We start from the raw sequence: 7,185 nt of genomic DNA on the forward strand, positions 1-7,185 counted from the left end.
CCGCCAGTCATCTCGCGCGCGTCGTGTTGTGCGGGTCGTTTCCGTGTCGTCCGCTCGTCCGGTGAGGTGTGCTCCGAGCCGTCTCTCCCGAAAGTAGCATCTCTCCGTCCGGCAGTTCGATCCTCGTTCATCCGTGGATCTTCTGGATCCGCCGACTCTTCGCGTGTAAGATCTCAGGTGAGTCTCACGTTAAGTTGATCCGGCAGAGGAAATTACACGATCTCACTCAGAGCGCGAATGTGAGCCATCCGTGAACGTTGGAATACGCGAACTCAGTTTTTAAAAATCGCCGCAGGTCGCGACAATTTGCTCTGATACCGTAAGATAATTATACGAGAAATTGGGATTGCTGATTGGAGCTCCTGTGTCAATTCTGGTTCGGAATTATCGGGGTGGAAAACGTGAGGCGGAGAACGTGATGAAATTGTTTTAATTTCACGTAGTTATAAAAAAATACTTGAGGGAAAAAGTTGTGATGACTAAACGAAAATAGAGAGAGCTTGTATTTATTTTCTATCTAAACTGATCGCGAAAATTTTTTAATTTACACGTGAGAAAATAGATTCAATACGCGCTAACTGAGTGAGCTTTCCTCTAAATAATCACCATGATTCTTTGATGCTTCACATAAAGAAATAATAAAAATATTTTAAAGAAATACCTAATTAATAATAATATAGGATTTGCGTAATATGACTTTTATGTTCGAAGCTTTTACGGGATTGTCTAAAAATCAGGGAAATATCAGGGAAATCAGGAAAAAATTAGAATATTTTGCAAAATTTTCTGAAAAATTAAAATTCTTGGTTTTATAGAAGTTTAATAAATTTCGACTTAACAATTAAATGCAAGCGGTGTCAGCAACATTAATAATAATTTATATTGCTATGTTAAATTACTCTCTTAACAAAATATTTCCAAATTAGGAAAAAATGCAAAAAAAATTTAATGAAAGCATTAAGGAAAATTATAAAACGTATCTAGAAATTAAGGAAAAATTATGGAATTTTAGGATGAGGAATTTTTAGCAATTCTGGTCTAATCTTTATTAAATGTTATTGCTGCGTATTAATACAGCGTCGGCAATTTAATTTCTTTCGATTTCTTTTTGGAGCCACAATTTTTATTTTTATAATTATTATTCTTGTTAAATTATTCAAGTAACGTATACGGTATTTCTCTCCTTCTCTAACTCGTTCTGAAAAACGCGTCGGAGAGAAACTCTGTTATTAACCCGCTTATTTCTCCTGCGTATTCGACAAATATTAGAAGGCATCCTAAATCGCATCGCACATATGGCTTATAGTGACAATTGTTATTATAACCGCTGCTGCGTAATGTTTTGCGGCTCGAATGTTTACGACCTTGTAAAATTCTTGGAATTCTTGCGCGGGAGTCGCGCGAGTATGAAATACCGAAATTCTGCTCTCTTTTTTTCTCTCTCCTTTTTCTCTATTTCTACTCACTATCCTTTGGTTTCTAACTTTGCTTTTATACAATTTATAGTTTTTATTTTTATATTTTATTTTTGTATTACCTTTGTTGTGTTATTTTTTCTATTTGTATATTTCCATTCTTTTATTGTTCGTTTTACTTTCTCAGAGAGGAATTGCCTTGGAATAGTAATAAACGCCTTTATTTCTCTCTCTCTCTCTCTCTCTCTCTCTCTCTCTCTCTTTCTCTCGTTCTTTTTCTTTTTATTCGCTACGCTATTCTTTGTTTTTTTATCTTTGCTTCTATACAGTTTATAATTTTTATTTTTATATTTTATTTGTATTACTCTCTTTCTTTTGTATTATTTTTGCTATTCGATATATTTTTGCCTTTTTGCTTTCCTTTTTGCTTCTATATGTTCTTAGAAGGCTTATTGATGAACAGCAGTAATAAAGCTTTTATCTATCTCTCTTCCGCTCTTTTTTTTCTAGTTTACTATTATACTGTATTCTTTTACAAGTGGAAATTAGATCGATGAGATTAATGAGTTAATTCTAAGCAGAATCGTAAGATGTTTTCTCTCGTAACATGTTTTCGTAAAACTTGTAAGAACTTATGATTAGTATTCTAATTTTATGCGTATGTATCGTAAGACGTACGATTATTCGTAAATATCTACGATTTCTTGTAAATTTTATGGCTAATAAGAAGCTGTCTGTAAAAATTGTACAAAGCAGGCCTATCCAATTTGAGCTCCGGAGCCAAAACGCAAAGCTATCGACGCAAAAAAATTCAATATGAGTAAGATTTTGGGGACTGTAAAGTATTGATACGCATCTAAGTGACGCTTATCAACACTTTATAGTTTTAAAATCTTACTAACATTGAATTTTTTACGTCGATGGCTTTGCGTTTTGAGTCCGGAGCTCAAATTGGACAGACCTGGTATAAAGGTATAAGCACTTAAAAATTCTTACAAGTCTTACAAGAATATGTAATGTTACGAGCCTTACGATTCTGTTTTAGAATTTAGAAGTTAAATAAAAAAAAGAATCCTATTTTAGGTCGAAGCGGATCTTGCTGCTTAATAACATTCATATTCAAATTTGCAAATACATTTTTCAGTTTTATAAACTGCCCGTCGATTCGGTTTGTCGGACTTGAAACGTATTCTATTATCTGTTGTGTACGTGCGTCGTTTTCCTCTCTCTCTCTCTTTCTCTCTCACTCTCTCTCACTCGCTGTCCTTCTCTCTTAGGTGAGTGCGAAAAAAATACGCGCTAAATTTAGAAGTCCTGTAAAAAAGTGAACGAATTGTACGCAAAGTTTACGCACGAAATATCTTATGTCGACGAAGGAGCTCGTCGATGCCCGGATATTTGCCAAGTCATGCTGGCGCTGCGAAACTAACGAGTACGGAAATACATATTTCCGCGAGATACATCGGAAAATTGGAAATTGCGTAAAATGTAAATTGGACGGAAAAATATCTCGGAGGTGGATTCTCGTAAATATCAAGAAACTCGTTATTTTCTTACATGCAAGCGAAACTGTAAAATTAAAATATAAAACGGGAAAAGAAAGGAAGAGAGGGAGGGAGGAGAGAGAGAGAGATAGAGAAATTTACATTCGAGAAAAGTTTCGATTGCAATGGAAAACGGTACATATTAGCTCGCAGATCGAGTGGAAGGATTAAAAGGTTGGGAAAGATTGGAGGAATCGCAAAACCAAACGCGTCGCGCGTCGCGTCGAGGATTCCGCTCGGATTACTCGCGAGGAAATCGATGACGCGTGACGCATTTTCTCGGACCGACATCATCGTCATCTTGAGAATGAATATTTCATCTCTCGAACGTCCCGTCCCGCCTGAATAAGAGAGAAAAGAAGAGACGGAGAGACTGAAAGAGTGACATATTAAATTATGAATATTTCATCGACGGAAATCATCCGCGAGCGATTCCGCGTCGCCGATGGAACTCTACCCTTGGATTTTCTCTACCTCGTTCTTTCCTTTCTTTTTTTTCCGCCTCTTCTATTTCATCGCGTTTCTTAAAGTCGAACGCGCAAAATGACTGGCCCATTTTGCCATTATCGAAGCGGCAAAAAGAAAGAAAGAGAGGGGTAAAAAAAGAGAGAAATGTATAAGCGTGAGGCCGAGTATTGAACGGTGCCAAATGTCAGCTGCAAATCGGAATTTATGTCCCGACAGATAATTCACGAGTCGAGACCGGGGTTCATTGCAGCTCGTAATTCGTTGTTAACTCTTTACTGCGTGTGATTTCCGTCACCATGTAAATTTCTTTCTCTTCGACCCCGCTATCCCCGATATATCGTAGCTTCATCTTCATTTACGACATGTAATTGTGCCATTTTATAGCCGCTCAATTGCCACAGCTGACGGATGTAACTCTATTGGTTGAATTAATACAAAATGCGAAAGAAATATACTGACAGAAAAATGTTTGTTATTTGTGAGTATAATGGCATGGCAAAATAATTATAATTAGAAGCTTCATTTCCATAATTATCGCTGCTGTTGTAATGTTTAATAATTATTATTATATTTATATTTATAATAAACATATAAATATAATTATAAATATATTTATTATTGTTAACGTTATAATTATATTTATGTTTTGACCAAGAAATATATAGGTGGCACCGAAAATGATTATAAATTATATGATAAAATAATTGTGGTTAGGAATTCTATTTTTATATCATCACTGCTATAATGTTAATAATAATAATAATAATAATAATTTACAGTTCTATAAAAAAGTATATAGTGGCATCGGAAATGACTATAAAGTACATAGTTAATTTACGGTAACGGCGACCATTTTCTTTATGTCAGTGTACGAATGGAAATGTAAACAACCAGGTATTTTGAAAATCAACTAACTGAAATATAGTTGGTGTTATTGTTATTTGAAACACAAAATGCTTGCGTACCCTGAATTTCACTGCAGAGAGTTATGGATTATAGATTTACAAAAATCCTTTTTCGAATTCGAACCTTTCTACCGCTTTTATTTTAATTCTTTTAATGAGATTAATTTAATAGCCCCCTTCCCTTGAGCGGAATTAACGTTATACCTAGACTGAATTTATTTACGTTCGGAAATAGAATTTATAAATTGTATTGGTATATGAAAATCAGCTATATGCGATTATACGAGTTCTCAGAAATAGAAGCTATTGCGGGGAAATCCTACTTTGTCGAAAGTGAAATAGTATAAGGTATACATGAAAGAGGTTAAAGAATAGTTTTCTTCCTTTCATTATTGCAATGAATATGTACTGCACCCATATTCGTTTTTGCAGTTCCGCTTTTTTGCGTTCGAAGGTTAATTAACGTCCCTGAGGATTTCTTTGACGGTGCAGGATAAGGGAACGTCATCGATGGCTAAATAAAGCAAAAGGGCGGAGCCCTTTGAGGCGATAATTAAAGCTACGATGTAAGAGAGGAAGGGAACGGGAACAGGAAGAGCACAAGTGGAAAAGGGGGGGAGTGAAGGGTGGCTTTGAAAGCCAAGGATGTTTTAGTTCGCTGAGAAAAGAAAGAGATAAAACAGCTGCTTTCGAGGTGCGTGTGCGCCTTTTTTTTTCGCGCCAATTTACAGCTCGTGGAATCTCGTTTATAGAACTAGTTCTATAAGCTTCCTCGTCCCGCCTCTCGCTGGCCTTGAAAAAGGAAAAATATTGCGTCGCTAATAAACCCGCTCTCGATGCACACGCTATCATCATTAATACGCTTCTGTGCAAAATACGAGTATATTGGAAAGAGGATGAACGTTATGCATTCTTTGACGATCTTCTGACAATTTTCCGACCGCAAACTTTAAATGTCAAACACTTCGCTGATGAACAATAAAAGAAGAAACAAAAATTATAACATCGCTCCTTTACTTCAAAAATTACACAATTAAAAAAATTAATCTCTTAGAAAAAAAATCCTATTTTCAATCACAAAGCGGATCTTATGTTAGTGCTTAAAGATGCTAAATGCTATGATTTAGTAATGCTAAATTTTTACAAATATATTATATTATTTCAGTTTCATATTTACAAAAATTTGCGTTTAATCTTATTAAGCACTAATTGTAAAATTTATTTTGGCCGAAAATAAGATTATTATTATTAATTGATTTATTTTCGTTGATGTAATATCAAAAAATTACAACGTTAGAGAGCATCAATAAAAAAATTAAATTTCTCAGGAAAGGGGAGAATATATTTTTCATAATTTTTAACATAATTTTTAATATTTTTCAGAAACTGTTTTTGATAGAAAATTATTAACTAAATCAGATATTAGCTAGAAGAATGTATATTTAACGTGATCAACCCTAGTAGCATAATTTATTGGTACAATATTAGCATAATATTGGTTCAATATTGGCTTAATACATTCTCAATGTTTAACCAATATATCACCCATAAATTGCTCTTAGGGAAATGTCCTTTTTGTCCTTTTTATTTCATAATTCTTAAAAAAAATCACTGTTTTCGAGTTGTAATGATTTTAATGATTTTTTATGAAATTAAATTAGTTCGCTTCATAACAGAATAATGTTTACACAGTAAAAAAATTTATATTGGAAACGGTTCATACAAGTCCTTGTTAAAATTTTATGTTGAGTTTTTAAAAATTATATCGTATAAGTAAGTGAATAAATAAAATAAACATAATATCTACCTTTAAAAATGTAAATTCTAAGTCGAATGAATAAAATACGTGTTAATTTAACATATCATAAATGTCAATTTTACTAAAAAATATGCTTCCACAAGTTGCTTACAAATCGTGGCAGTATTACATTTATCATGTTAACTTTTTTACATAATATTTGTGTTATTTCCTAACATATTCATCTTGTGTTAAATTATCAAAAAAATTTGAGTGAACCGTTTAGGACACGTTTGTGAAATGTGTTAAATTTAACACAAATTTTCTAATTGTGTACTTAACCCATTCATGATAACTCGAAAATCACGTCTTTTTTAGTTGTCTCACTATTGAAGTAACGAAGCGATATATTGGGTTGTCGGAAAAGTCGTGACGTATTTTTTCTATATAAAATGGTGGTTTTCTTTTCCAATATATTCTACAAAAGCGATTACATCATTTGATAGAGCAACGTTTCAGCTTTAAGAATCTGTATTTTTAATTACGGTACGATGATTTTTAACGGAGTTACGAGCAATAAAGTCAAGATGTTTCTTTTTACTTAATCCGCAAATAACTCAGGAAGAGAAAATTGTAGGAACATTTTTAAAAAACAATTTTGTAGGAAAGCTTTTACGACAGATAGTTGAAAATGTGTTCAAATATTTTTGGGCACGTTACAGACCTACAAATTGAAAAAAAATTTTTTCATTTTTTTCAGCTCGTAATTTTCTATATGTAAAAATTACAAAATTCACATAAATTCAAAAAATATAGTAACCATTCGAAAGTAGAGATTTCGAGCTTTAAAAGTCTTTTTTTTTTAATTTAAATTTTGATTCTTTTTAACGAAATTACGGCTGCTCTTAGTAGCAATACGGAAAACAATATTATTTTCCTGACAAGACAATACATAAAGTTTTAAATGCGGATGTCTTGAAATCCTCGATTTTTTAAATTGTCAGCGAAAAGGTCTCGCATGATTCCCCTTTTCAATGCGAGATTCTCGGAACGCGCCTGTCGAGAATTACTGGGATTCATTCACGAGATCATATTGAAATCGCGACTGCTAAGGA

At 33.4% G+C, this 7,185-nt stretch overlaps 1 long non-coding RNA gene across 1 annotated transcript in view; it reads left to right on the top strand.

The window, feature by feature from the left end:
* Window positions 1-26: 26 nt before the first annotated feature.
* LOC108723199 (uncharacterized) overlaps window positions 27-7,185 on the top strand; it is a 41,974-nt gene continuing 34,815 nt past the window's right edge. The window contains exon 1 of the long non-coding RNA XR_001936638.1: window positions 27-177. This is a non-coding gene — a long non-coding RNA (uncharacterized lncRNA). The remainder of the gene's footprint in view (window positions 178-7,185) is intronic.

This window comes from Mycetomoellerius zeteki, unplaced genomic scaffold, assembly GCF_001594055.1.
Source record: "Mycetomoellerius zeteki isolate Tzet28-1 unplaced genomic scaffold, Tzet1.0 scaffold227, whole genome shotgun sequence".
Lineage (NCBI taxonomy): Eukaryota > Metazoa > Arthropoda > Insecta > Hymenoptera > Formicidae > Mycetomoellerius > Mycetomoellerius zeteki.